The sequence below is a fragment of the Microcaecilia unicolor genome, chromosome 2 (assembly GCF_901765095.1).
Source record: "Microcaecilia unicolor chromosome 2, aMicUni1.1, whole genome shotgun sequence".
Classification (NCBI taxonomy): Eukaryota; Metazoa; Chordata; class Amphibia; order Gymnophiona; family Siphonopidae; genus Microcaecilia; species Microcaecilia unicolor.
Genome location: NC_044032.1, coordinates 534889370 through 534903190, shown reverse-complemented (window position 1 = coordinate 534903190; position 13821 = coordinate 534889370).

Below are 13821 nucleotides of genomic sequence, written 5' to 3'. Positions count from 1 at the left end.
ACATAGACCTATGCATCTTTATAAAATAATGCCTAAGTAGGTGCCTACTTGACTTCTTAAACCAGGTGCCCTGTTATAAGATTACCTATGTAATCTAAGTCAACTACCTCATAAGTACCTACCCCTCCAGGATCTAAGGACATTTTTACCACCTATTTAACTACCCCAGAAACTCCTTAGCTGATTAAGATAATAAAAGATTATTATAATGATTATTCTCAAAATGATTCAAGAATTAACAAGGAAATGATAAAAAAACTGTGAGCTTTTTTTTTTTTTTTGCAAAAGTAGCACAGGGTGAGTTACATCCAAGAAAAGAAGGTATTTCCCTGTCCCTAGAGGGCTTACAAACTAAGGGGTCCATTTACCAAGCTGTGAGAAAAGTTGGCCTTAGCACACTCTTACTTGGGTTTTTCCCATGTGTTGAGGGCCATTTTCCCCACAGCTGGAAAATGGCTGATTTTCTGTTTTTAGAATTAATGGCCAAGTATTAACGTTGCCATTATTGCACAGCCATTAAAGGAAATAGCACATGTGCACTTACCACCGCCCATTTTTTATTTTGTAGGTGGTAAGGGCTCATGCACGAATCCTGTGCTAATCAGTTAGTGTGTGTGGTAATGCAGGTGTGCTGATTAGTAAAGACTCCCACTCTCTGCCCTCTACATGTCTCATCCATGGAAAAAATTCTAAAAATTCTTTTTTGCACAGTTTGTGCATTCAAATGTTAAACTTACCACAACACGGCTGAGCGCATCCCACGGTAAGCCCTTGAACACTGCATTAGGCATGTGTTAGCACCTAACACAGCTTAGTAAAAAGGCCCCTGTTTGTATCACTCTTATAGACCAAAAGACTCAACTATGCAAGATCCACTTTCTTCTGATTCTCCCTGAGATGGGGGGGGGGGGGGGGGGGGGGGAGGGGGCGCAAAGGACTGTAACACAGCACTCATTCTCCTTGGTATTTTGATCCTCCAGCCATGAAACTTTGATTGGCAAGGTTTTATAACCTTTCTGCACAGGGACATATGGGGATATGGCAATTATGTCAGAATGGGCTTGTTTAATATACAATTTTCATAGATTCTGCAAGATGAACATCAGTTTCCTCTTCTTTGTACATTTCTTTATATATGACCCATGCCATAAGAGAACACACACAGAGACCTGAAGGCACAGTACCTATGAATCTTTGATGGACTGAGCATGCTTGAGCATATTATGATAAGACCATTGGGCTGGATTTGAGCAATGGACCTCTGTTCCATCAATTAGCAATACTTTGGAAGATGGGGGTCTGCAAGGACAGCATTAAGGCTAGGGAAAGGGTGCCAATATATCCCTTTTCCATGTTAAGCATAAGTGGAGGAGCAAGAAGTATTCATCAGATTCCAGCTCTAGAAATGGCAGGAGTACCTCATTCAGTTCCTTTGATTTAAGAGGATCTTCTATAGTGGTAAGTATAGCCCAAGACCAGTTGTTCCCAATGGACCACTCCATATGGAAAGCATTACATTACATTACAATGATTATATTTTGTGAACACTTGATGATTTTGATGCAGATAACAACTAGAGAAGCTGGTAGAGCAGTCAGGAAAGCAAAGGTGCAAATGGAAGGGAAAACAGCCAATCTGGTAAAATGGGGAAGGGGGGGAGACAAGACGTTTTTTAGATATGTTAGTGATAGGAGAAAGTGCAAAAGTGGCTTTGTGAGACTCAAAGGTGAAAGGAAGAAACTTGTAGAAGCTGATAAAGATAAGGTGGAATTGCTTATCAAATATTTGGGCCATGAGCAGGATCGCAGAAGACAAATACAAATAGGAATGGAGGGGTGGTAGTCCCTGAATCATTTTCAGAGGACTGTGCTTGTGAGGATCTGGCTAAACGAAAGGTAGGCAAAGCGATGGGGCTAGATGGCATACATATGAGGGTACTGAAGGAACTTAGGGAAGTTCTGGCAGCTCCACTGGCTGACCTTTTCAATGATTCTCTAGAATCGGGAGTGATCCCGGAGGATTAGAGAAGAGCAGATAAAGTCCCTCTCCATGAAAGCAAAGTAAGGAAGAGGTTGGGAACTATAGGCCAGTAAATTTCTGACTTCTGTGGTAAGGAAATTAATGGAAACACTTTTAAAAACAGAGAATAGTAAAGTTTTTGGAATTCAATGGATTACAGGACCCGAGAAAACATGGTTTTACTAGAGGCAGGTCTTGTCACACAAATCTGTAATTTCTTTGACTTGGTAACCAGCGGGTTGGATCGAGGAAGATTGCTAGATATAGCAAAGCCTTTGACATGGTTCTGCATAGACAACTAATAAATACACTAAGAAGGGTATTTTCAATATGACGTCTAAGTCCAACATTGGGCATTCTGCAAACAACGTCCAAAATCTGAATAGCAAAGAAGGTCATTTTCAAAAAAGGAAAATGTCTAACTTTTGTTTTTGAAAATAGAAGGTTTTGTGATTTGAACGTTTTATTTTTTGGTCCATTTTCGAAATAAATAAATAAACGTCCAAGTGCAAAACACACAAAATCAAGCCATTGGGATGTAGGAGGAGCCAGCATTTTTAGTACACTGGTCCTCCTGATATCCCAGGAAAGCAATAGGGCACCCTAGAGGGCACTGCAGTGGACTTCATAAATGCTCCCAGGTACACATATGACCATTGTTCCCTTACTGGTCTGCTGAGCCCCCTAAAACCCACTGTACACCACTACCATAGCCCTTACTTGAGAAGGGGCACCTATATGTGGGTACAGTGGGTTTCTGGTGAGTTTTGGAGGGCTCACAGTTTCCTCCACAAGTGAAACAGGTAGGGGGAGGTAGAAGCCTGGCTCCCCTGGTCTCCAGTGCACTGCACCCGCCACTAGTCTACTCCAGGGACCTGCATGCTATTAAAATGGACCTGAGGCTGGAACAGAGGCTGGCAAGTAATGTTTTTCATCTCATTTTTCGGGGTGGGAGGAGGTTAGTGACCACTGGAGGAATAAGGGTAGATAATCTCTGATTCCCTCCAGTGGTCATTTGGTTATTTAGGGCACCTTTTAGTGCCTTATTCATAATAAAAACAGGTCTAACTCAAAACGTCTTAATGTTAGTCCTGGAAGTTTTTGTTTTCTTCCATTATGGCTGAAAAACATCTAAGTCTCAGGAATGCCCAAGTCCTGCCCCGAACACGCCCTTGATATGCCCCCTTGAGTTTGGATGCACTTCTGACAGACTTCAAACAAAAACGTCTAAAAATTGATTTCGAAAATACTAATTGTGAGAAAAACATCCAAATGCTGCTTTATGCCACTTTTTAGACGTTTTTCTGTTTTGAAAATGAGCCCATAAGTGACCTTGGTAGGGGCCCTGATTGGGTTAGAAACTGGTTAAGTGGAAGGTGACAGTGGGTAGTGGTAAATGGAGCTCATTCTGAGGAAAAGGATGTTATCAGTGATGTGCTGCAAGGTTCAGTTCTTGTGCTGGTTCTTTTTCACATATTTGTAAGTGACCTACCAATTAGAAAACACTCCGAATCATCCACGAACATATCTAAACCTGCACTATCCAAGCTGCAAAGGTCTTAAATACAAATCAACATATGCATCCAGCTTTTCATACATCAGCACACAACTGTGGAACGCATTACCAAAAGCCTTAAAAACGATGTACAACCACCTAAACTTCCGGAAAACACTAAAAACTAACCTGTTAAAAAGGCATACCCTACTGATCCAACTTAATTACCTGATTTTGGCAACACAACTAACTAGTGAACACTATCGACCTAACACAACTCTAACGCTGGTCGATTCTCCATGTAGAAATAGCACATGAACTTCATCCTATCACAACTCACTCTGTATTTGTTCACACCGGAGGCAGCAAACGCCTCTCCGGTACTATGTAAGCCACATTGAGCCTGCAAATAGGTGGGAAAATGTGGAATACAAATGTAACAAATAAATAAATAAATAAAATATTGCTGAAGGGCTCTCTGGTAGGTTTGCCTCTTTGTGGATGATAATAAAATCTGCAATAAGGTAGACACCCTAATGGTGTGGATAACATGAGGAAGGAATTAGCAAGCTAGAGGAATGGTCAGGAATTTGGCAACTAAGATTTAATGCTAAAAAATGAAGGGTCAGGCATTTGGGCTGCAACAACCCGAGAGAATAGTACAGTTAGGGGAGAAGAACTTTTGTGTATGAAAGAGGAGCGGGGACTTGGGTATGATCATATGTGATGATCTTCAGGTGGCCAAACAGGTAGACAAGGTGAAAGCAAGAAAGATGTTTGGGTGTATAGGGACAGGAATGGCCAGTAAGCAAAAGGAGATGATGATGCCCCTGCACAAGACTCTGGTGAGACCTCATTTAGAATATTGTGTACAATTCTGGAGACCGTACCTTCAAAAAGAAATAAACAGGATGCAGTCAGTCCAGAGGGCGGCTACTAAAATGGTCAGTGGTCTTCGTCATAAAGTGTATAGGGACAGACTTAAAGATCTCAATATGTATACTTTGGGAGAAGGGAGATATGATAGGGACATTAAATACCTATGTGGCATAAATCCACAGGAGACAAGTCTCTTTCAATTGAAAGGAAAGCTCTAGAATGAGGTGGCATAGGATGAAGGTAAAAGGGAAAAGTCTCAGAAGTAACCTAAGGAAATACTGCTTCATGGAAAGGGTGGTAAATTCATGGAACAGCCTCCTGGTAGAAGTGGTAGAGACGAAAACAGTATCTGAATTCAAGAGAACTTGGGACAAGAATATAGGACCTCTAAAGGAGTTATAGAGAGAGTAGAAGGCATGGATGGGCAGACTGGATAAGCCATATTTTCTTTTTCTGTGTTTCTATGGGTTCAAAATTCTCAATACTTATTTCAAATCATAATAATTATGATATATTTACTCACTGCCTAAATGAATTCAGAAAAAATAATATCTTCAATTTTTTTCTAAAACCCAAATAATCAGTATCACATCTAATGAGCCTTGGTAAAGAGTTCCAAATAGAAGGAGCTTGATAAAGAACAGAACTAAAGATTTTGCGTACACTTTTTTCAGTAATAGCTGAAGGTGAGTTACATTCAGGTACACTGGATATTTCTCTGTCCCAGGAGAGCTCACAATCTAAATTTGAGACAATGGAGGGTTAAGTGACTTGCCTAAGATCACAATGAACAGCAGTGGGATTTGAACCAGCCACCTCTGGATTTTCAAGAGTGGTGCTCTAACCACTAGGCCACTCCTCTACTCCAAAAGATGCCTTGATATTTGACACATTTGACAGAAGGAAATTTTAATTGAATCTAAAAACGTAGACATTGAGAAATTCGTATAGAAGGTAAAGTAAGTAGTCTGATGGTCAAGAGCTGCCACTTATAGAATTTTAAATATAAGAACACAAGCTTTAAATCAAATTCAAGCCTCCATTGGTAGCCAATATAATTTCATTTACAACGGAGAGACATTATCAAAATGATGGGCACCAAATATAAGCCTGGTGGTTGTGTTTGCAGCGTTTGCAACTTAAAGAAGCTTAGTACAACCTAAATAGACAACATTGCAGTAATCAGTCTGAGACAATATTAGTGCCTGGACGATAATCTAAAAGCCGGAACCTCAAAATACTTCTGAACCAGTCTCAATTTCCTTAACCAGAAGAAAAGAGGATTTTACACTTTATTCACTTGATATTCCATAGAGAATTTACTGCCTAGAACCAGAGTAATTACTGAAAATTTAAACTTAGGCCCCAATGGTGTCAGAAGATTGTTCCTAATACTATTTAAGGAGCCCAACCACAAAATTTTTGTTTTTTACATTATTTATTTTCAACTTGTGAGAATAGGCCCGATTTTCAACTAGAGTAACACAAGTTGATATCCCAATCCAATCACTAGTATCATTTAATGCTAATGCAAGCAAAATGCAAATATTGTCTGCATAAATATAGGAATGGGCCTTGATGTTCTCCAACTGTACTGCAAACAATTGCATCATATTAAATAAGACTGGGGAGGGTGGAGACCCTTGCCATCTTTCCTCACTTTGTAAGATCTGTATGACAGAAACTATGAAACCATTGCTACTACTACTACTACTACTTATTACTTCTATAGCGCTACAAGGCATACGTAGTGCTGTACACCAAACATGAAAAGACAGTCCCTGCTCAAAGAGCTTACAGTCTAAATAGGACAAGGAAACAGAACAACTAAGAGGTAAGGGAATTAAAGAGGAGGGAATAAAAGGGTACAGGGCAAGTGAGTAGTGGTTAGGAGTCAAACACAGCGGTATAGAGGTGGGCTTTTAGCCTGGATCTGAAAACTGCCAAAGACGGGGCTAGACGTACAGGCTCAGGAAGTCTATTCCAGGCGTGAGGAAAACAAAACAAAACCCGTGACACCCACATCCTCAAAATCTGTAACATTCATGATCCACAAAATCAAATGCTGACCATTACTTTCACATCTTCCATCTGCTCATAGGATACAGTAAGTGAGATCAGTGTTGAAGGGACAGGATCAGCAAACTTGCTCACAGAAATGTTTTCAGTTGGGTTCAGTCTTATGCTCACTTGGCCCACTAGGGACAAAGAAAGTACCTGCATATAATAAATGTAAACTACTTTGACAGTACCACAGAAATGCGATATATCAAATCCCATACCTTTCCTTACCCTCACTGGTGTTGTTGGGCATACTCATCACTGAAATTCTTGATGTGGTCTTACTTGGATTCTAAACTGGAAACTTACAAACAATATGACAGGGCTGATTGGCTCAACTGCAATGAGGACCTTCATGAAAAGTTGACCCAGTGATGTGTCTGTGTCCTAGAGGACACAAGATATCAGTCATGTGAATTAGAAACAAGTTCATAAGGCATGCGATCTGAGGTCTCATAAGCCATGGCCACGAATCACCTCCTTTAGGGTCCTATCAGCACCACTGAGCTGGTATAAGCTCATATGCTCTAGACAATGTCTGCTGATAGTTCAGTAAAAATAGCTTGAGTGGCAGGGCAGTTGCTTCCAGCATGCTTGTTCCAGATCCTCAGCCAACTTCTAACAGTTCCAGAAAGAGGGCCGTGGAAGCAGCAGATGGCAGCAGGGACTCCACTCCAGTGAGATGGCATGTCATGGAGCCATGGCTGGTAGCATACTCAGAAAGGAAAGTAGTTTATAATCTGGTAACAGAATTAAAGGATTTTATTTGCATACCATATTAGGTATGCAGCCAATATATATATTTTTTTAGTTTAGTTTTCCATGTTGTTTACAGAAATTTGAATGTTATACTTTTTCTTTTCATTTCAGGAGCAATACTGTAATTAGTGTGCACTATTCCTCAAATAAAGTGTGCTATTTTGGAAGAACCCGGAAACACCAGAAGAGGAACGAAATGCTCTGCAGTGCAGAAATAGTCCAAAGAAGAGCAGAACACACACATCTTAGTTATGATAAATTGGCTTTATTTGTGCCACTCTGTAAATTGTCCCGATGTGGCTTCACCTCACTAGAGGTCTACATCAGGGGCTAAAACAGCTATTGCGGTCCCAAAGGGCACAAACGTGCAATAGAGCTAAATCATACATAAGCAGCAACAGTCAGCCTTGCAGCTAACAGGGTAGATAGAAACACAGCAACTGTCTCTCTCATTCAAGCTGTTTTAGTCCCTGACACAGCCTCTAGTGAGGCGAAACGTGGCACAAATAAAGCTTATTTATCACACTAAGACATGTGTTCTGCTCTTCTTGGACTGCTTTGGAAGAATGCACTCTGCAATAGTGCACCCTACTCATGACACGTATGCAGTATTCACACATTATTTGTAAAGAGTGTGCATATTGGGGAAGTGCACATGATTCTGAAAGGGTGTGCATTATTAGCAAATATTATGGACTAACCTCCAGCTTCTATATATAGCACATAAAGTTGCGTGCGCACATTTGGCAGTGTAGCCAAACTGGGCACACAACTTAATTAGTTAACAAGCCAATCAGCGCTAATAATTGGCCACTAACAAGCAATTATTGACACTAATTAGAATTTATGTGAGCAACTTTCTAAGTGTATTCTGTAAAGTGGTGCGTGTAAATTCTAATGCATGTTTCTCAAAAGGGACGTGGTCGCCGTAAGGGGTGTGTAAAGAATATTTGCAGCACTTTTAACATTTAGTACCCCCAATTCTGAACTACACACGGAAATGGGAAGCAAGACACAGGGACAACACATGATATACAGAGCTGGGAGCGGGCGTTAGGCTTTTTACTAAGGGTATCGGTGAATAGCTCAATGATAGAGAATGGTTATAAGATCCTGTAATGTTGGTATTTTACACCGAAAAGATTAGCTAAAATGTTTACAGGAACCTCAAATCAATGCTGGAGGGGGTGCCAAGCAGTGAGAGATATGCTACATATATGGTGGTCATGTCCAAAAATGCAAATCTACTGGAAAGATCTGCTCAATCTGCTTCAACAGATACTGGGACGAGAATATTCTGAAGACAGTGGATCATTGTTTTGTTGCATTTTCGACCTCCAGGATTGCCAGCACCATTGCATCGTTTAGCGTCTATGTTTCTGGTGGCAAGAAAGATCACAGTGGCTTCCACCTGGAAGAAACAGCTGGCTCCTACAGTTGTCAAAGTCGTACATAACATGGACTACCTATACCAAATGGCGAAGTTGATGGCGATTAAGAATGGACATCTAACCCGGTTTTACAAGATATGGGATAAATATAAAGTGTGGAGATCCCAGGCGGGGAACGAGTTGGATGCCCCCCAACTGGTGATACCGGCAATATGAGTGATATTAGCAGTAAAGGACCTTTTCTTAGGGAAGCACTTGGAATAGAGACAATCCAGCTTATAATCGAAAGTAATCGCCGGCTATTTCCCGACACAAATCGGGATATGGCCGGCGATTTCGCAAAGCGGCAAAAGCGTATAATCGAAAGCTACATTTGTGATAGCTTCACCGCTTTCCCTTCGCCTCGCCGACGAAAGTTTAAAGGGGCGTGTTGGCGGCGAAGCGAAGGCGGGACATGGGCAAGCTTGGGCGTGGTTACCAGATGGCCGGCTTTCGCGGATAATGGAAAAATAAAACCCGGCGATAAGCAGTATTTCGCCGGGTTTACTTGGTCCTTTTATTTTCACGACCAAGCCTCAAAAAGATGCCCCAACTGACCAGATGACCACCGGAGGGAATGGGGGATGACCTCCCCTTACTTCCCCAGTGGTCACCAACCCCCTCCCACACTAAAATTATTAAAATACAAACCTTTTTTGCCAGCCTGTATGCCAGCCTCAAATGTCATACCCGCACCCTGACAGCAGTATGCAGTCCCTGGAACAGTTGTTGTTGGTTGCAGTGGACTGCAGAAAGGCAGAGCCAGGCCCATCCCCCCCTACCTGTTCCACTTGTGGTGGGTAATGTTGAGCCCTCCCAAACCCCCCAAACCCACTGTACCCACATGTAGGTGCCCCCCTTCAGCCCTTAGGGCTAGGTAATGGTGCATACTGTGGGCAGTGGGGTTTGGGGGGGATTTGGGGGATCAGCACACAAGGGAAGGGTGCTATGCACCTGGAAGCTAATTTGGTTGTTTATAAAAGATGTTTGAAGTGCCCCCTAGGGTGCCGGTTGGTGTCCTGGCATGTGAGGGGGGCCATTGCACTACAAATGCTGGCTCCTCCCACGGCCAAATGCCTTGGATTTCGCCCGCGTTTGAGATCGCCGGCAGTTTTTTCCATTATTGCAGAAAACAAAAGTGGTGATCTCAAACCCGGCGAAATCCAAGGCATTTCGCCGGCCCACACCGTATTATCGAAAAAAAGATGGCCGGCCATCTTTTTTGAAAATACGGTTCCGGCCAGCTGTTGCGCCGCTGCCAAAATAGATTGCTGGCGACGTTCGATTATTCCCCTCAATATGACCAGGAGAACTATATGGTAACAAAGAGGGGAAAAGGGGAGGGGCATAGTGGGGGGGGGGGGAGGGAGGAGGGAGGGGTAAGTACATGGAGTCAATTTTGTTAAAAGCATTTTATTTGCTGCATAAATCTTAAAATCAAAAATAAAGTTATTAAAAAAAAAAGGGGACGTGGTCATTGAAGGGACATGGGCAGGTCGTGGGCATCCTAGCAATTACGCACAATGTTATAGAATATGCCCAATCTGCACCTAAGTCAGGGACGGGCACTTACACCAGGTTTTAGTTGGCATAAATGGTCATACCTAAATTTTAGTCACGGGAATGGGTGCTATGCATTATACTATGAACCATGCCTAACTTTAGGTGAGGTTATAGAATAGCACTAAGTACATTTTTTTTGTGCCAAATATAGAATTCACCTCTGAACGCACACTATTTATGACACTGGAAAAATCCTGAAATTTTACTCTTTCTGTTTCCTAATCTCCCAAATGCTGTTTGGATTACTTGTGGAGGGCTGTAAATTTGTAAGATTCTCCTGTGACTATGTTCTGTGGCAACTAGGCATTTGATGAGTCCTTCTATGTCTAAGATACAACTGAGCAAAATTCATGTTGCAGGACCATTGTTTTGGAATTCACTGCCAGTTGAGCTGCATTGCAAAAGTGATTTTCTAAAAATTGTAAGCAGCTGAAGGGTTATTATTTGCAAAAGCTTTTGGGTATGTCAGAGACACAATGAAATAGATGTGTAGGAAGAACTGTTCTTGTTTCTTATTTTTCAAGGGGTGCCAATGCTTCAAAAATTGAGCTGAGTGTAATGGATAATTGCTAGAGAAGAGACCGCGGGTAAAGAGGGAAGGGAGGAGGCAACCAGAGCAAGTAAGCAAATAGCTAAGATTAAGAAAGCAAATAGAATGTTAGGTATTATAAGGAAAGGAATGGAATACAAAAATGAGAACGTTATAGTGGAGGAGTAGTCTAGTGGTTAGTGCAGTGGACTTTGATCTTGGGGAACTGAGTTCAATTCCCACTGCAGCTCCTTGTGTCTCTGGGCAAGTCACTTAACCCTCCATTGCCTCTGGTACAAAATAAGCACCTGCATGTATGTAAGCTGCTTTGAATGTAATTGCAAAAACCTCAGAAAGGCATTATATCATTTCCCTCTCCCCCTATCATTTGAAAATTGATATATTTACTTTCATATCTCTACAGATGTTTGTTTTGATTTTACATACATATGAGAGTCACTATCCCCCTAATTCTATAAATGTCGTCAAAAATTGTGCATGCAAATTTGGGTGTACACCCAATTTATGTGTGCAATTTAACTGAATAATGATCTAATTAGTGTCAATAATTAGCTTTGGCCATGGGTGCGTTCCTAGCATTTACACGTGTTATTATAGAATAAAGGGGATATGCACCCAATTTAGGCGTATACATTTGCACCATGTTTCAGTTGGTGCAATGGCCGCAACTAAAGTTACAGCAGAAAAAGAAGCAGACCAGAAATACTGAAGTGCTGAGCAATTTTATTGTCACCCACAAAAAATATGGCTGCTGAAACGCATACAATTTTGAACTTCAAAGTCTATTTTATCAGTAATTTTTTAGCATTTTTGCATTAAAATTTGTGTTTCGAGAAGGGCATAATGAGCAGACTCTTAATTTACATTTGGTTTTACATTTTATATTTTTTCAAAAGAGCGTTTTTTTTTCTGTTTTTCCCGTGTTTTTTTTTTTTTGAGATGTTTAAGGCTGTTGTACATGATCTTCCATATGAATATTATAGTATCTTAGGTTCTTATCCAGTTTTGAAAGGAATATAATTTTATTTTTGGTTTTATTAAAAGTTTTTTTTAAAGTTTCTTGACCACTGCACTGACCTCTCACAGCATATAAACAGCCCTTTCTAGCAGACAGCTGATTCAATGTTGTCAGTAAGGTGGTGAATCTGCTCTTTTGGCAAAGAAGTACTGCATTGCAAATAATTTTATTTTTAATCTATTTTATTAGAGATGTATTGCTCCATTGCTGTTTGAAATGTTATGAACAGCTGCAGTACGTTCTCATTTGCTTTTTGTCTATTTTGGATAAAGCTTTAACTATTAGGGGCATGCTGGTTGCTCCATCCTCTATAGGTATGTGTTCCTTCTGGTGTTTTTTAGATCACTCCTTAATTTCATGCTTTTTGCTGCATGACATGCTGTTCACAATAGTTGTTAAGACAGTTTAAGGATTGTAATTTTAAATGAGCACTGAGTATATCCTATGTTCACAATTAGATAACATTTTTATCACGGGCTTACTGCTTGTTAAAAAGGAAGTACCACCGGGTTACCGCAGCAGCCCAGCAGTAGTTCCCACTCCTAGCGCGCAGTCATATCCGATGCCACAAAAATATATTTATTTTTGTAGTGCAGGTGTGTACCCAACGGTAATTGGGCAGTGCAGTGTGCTGCCTGGTTACTGCCAGGTTAGCACAGGAGCCCTTACTACCACCTCAATGGTGGTAAGAGCTTCCCCCATGAAATGGCCACATAAGTGCTTCACGGCCATTTCCTAAAAAAAAAAAAAAGAAAGACCTACCTTTTACCCACTGTGTTAAAAGGAGGCCTCGACGCACGTCAAAAACACATGCCAATGCCAACACAGGCCACCTGTTGCCACAGCTTGGTATAAGGGGCCCAATGTTTAGACATGAGTTCCAGGCAAAAACACTATTCTATAAACTGTGCTTAACTTTAAGTATGGCTTATAAAATAGTGCTTTTTTGGTGCTGATTTTTTCGGTGCCATATATAGAATTCACCCTTATATGTATATGTTTTTCCAGGGGTAGTGTGGAAGATATCCATATTACTATTTTTATTTGTGTACCTCAATAGAGTTTTGAGTCATGATTTCATATGCACTTGAGAGTCACTATGGGCTAAATTATATATTTGGCACTGAAAACGCACCTACATGTATTCTGTAAGCCATGCCTAAAGTTAGGCGCAGTTTACAGAATATGTGTAGTACCATCCATGCAACAAAAATTTAGGTAGTCATTTACATCAATGAAAAGCTGGTGTAAATACCCATACCTAACTTGGAATGGGTTATTCCATAACACTGCCTGTAAATTTTAGAAATGCCCATGACCCTCCCATGCCCCTCCCATGGCCAGGCCCCCTTTTGATATCTGTGCAGTAGAATTTACGAGGACTGTTTTATAGAATATGCTTAACGAGTGATGCGTATAAATTCTAATTAGTGCTGATAATTGCTTGTTAACATCCAATTATTGGCACTAATTGGCTTGTTAACCAATTGAGTTGCGCTGCAAATCAGAATGCACCCAGATTTGAGCGCACATCTCAAGTTGCACTATATAGAATTTGGGGGTATGTGTATATGTTTTTTTAGTAGAAGACATGCATTTTAGTATCTGGTCTGTCTTGTAAGCTAAAGGCTTTTTCTTTAGCATCAATTTCTATGTCATTCCTGATAGTTACCAGCCATCTAATCTAAGTTTAAACACTCATCAACATATATAAATATGCATGGAACCACTTGCAGTGTTTCTTTTAGACTTCACACATTTACATTTGTAATCTTGAAAAAGGATTATGTTTGAATACTCGACATTAAGATGTTCATGTGGGTCGGTTTTATGTCTTGAGTGCATTTTAAAAAATACACTTGTTTTCCTGCCAGTAAGTAACTTATTTGAATATTTGTAATATCATTGTCTGATCCCTTATATAAACCTACACCTGTGTTGTGTAGTTGTTTTGCTGCTCGGTTTGCACCAAGGAAGCGTTGCTTTTGGGTAAGTTTGTTTGTTTCTTACACATGTTTTAGAACTGGGCAGCTAAACAGAAGATTTT